Below are 1030 nucleotides of genomic sequence, written 5' to 3'. Positions count from 1 at the left end.
CAACCCCACAACATGTCAACCCTCTAACTTCTCAACCTTTTTTTTGGTGAAAATACACATAGCCAAAGATATACCATTTCAAACATTTCTACATGCACAGATCAATGACATTGACTACGCTCTTCCAATTGTGCTGCTATTCTCACTTAAGATGAAGGCTTACAGAACAAAATAGTTTCTCATTTAACAGTTTACTACAAATGTTGCCCTATTACAATGGTTAACAATCTCAAAACACATCAACAATATCCTTACTCAGCCTTGGGTTCCCTATCACCAGCTTCCTTGTCCCCTTCTGCCTTCTGGCCCTTGTCCCTGGAGTGCTGTACCTCATTAGTCCCATTTGGTTTTACAGGACTGTCCAATCCCAGGCCGAACAGTGAACCTCGGAGATAACTTCACCACTGAGCTAAAAGGGTGTCTGGGGGCCATACTCTCGGGGTTTACCCAGTCTCCTTTAGGCCAGTAAATCTGGTCTTTTTTTTGTGAATTAGAATAATGTTCTACATCCTTCTCCAGCTCTGTCCAGAACCCCCTGTTGTGATCCTGCTCAGAGCAGTCAGTGGTGGTAGCCGGGCACCATCTAGTTGTACTGGACTCAGTCCGGTGGAGGCCTTGGTAGCTGTGGACAATTAGTCCTTGGTAGCTGTGGACAATTAGTCCTTCAGACTAATCTTTTCCTTGTATCCTGTTCTCTTCATTCTCCCTTGCTCCCGAACGGATGAGACCAGTGGAGTATGTTAGATGGCTGCTCACAGGCTTTTAAGACCCCAGACACTACTCACCAAGGTAGAATGTAGAACATTGTCTTTATAAACCGTGTTATGCCAATTGAGCTAGATGTTGCCCGAGACCATGGTCCCCACAGCCCTCCACCCAGCAATTCAGTCCCTCAGGGAGTTGGGATGTGTCTATGGGGCTTCCATGACCTTTCCTTGTGCAAGTTGTGCTAGTTTCCCCTGTATTGTATACTCTCTCACCCTTCACCCAAGATACCACTTATCTATTGCCTATTTAGTATTTCCCCCCC

Source organism: Trichechus manatus, unplaced genomic scaffold (genome assembly GCF_000243295.1).
Source record: "Trichechus manatus latirostris isolate Lorelei unplaced genomic scaffold, TriManLat1.0 scaffold00044, whole genome shotgun sequence".
In the NCBI taxonomy this organism is placed as follows: Eukaryota; Metazoa; Chordata; class Mammalia; order Sirenia; family Trichechidae; genus Trichechus; species Trichechus manatus.
Note: the sequence above shows the minus strand (reverse complement) of the source record.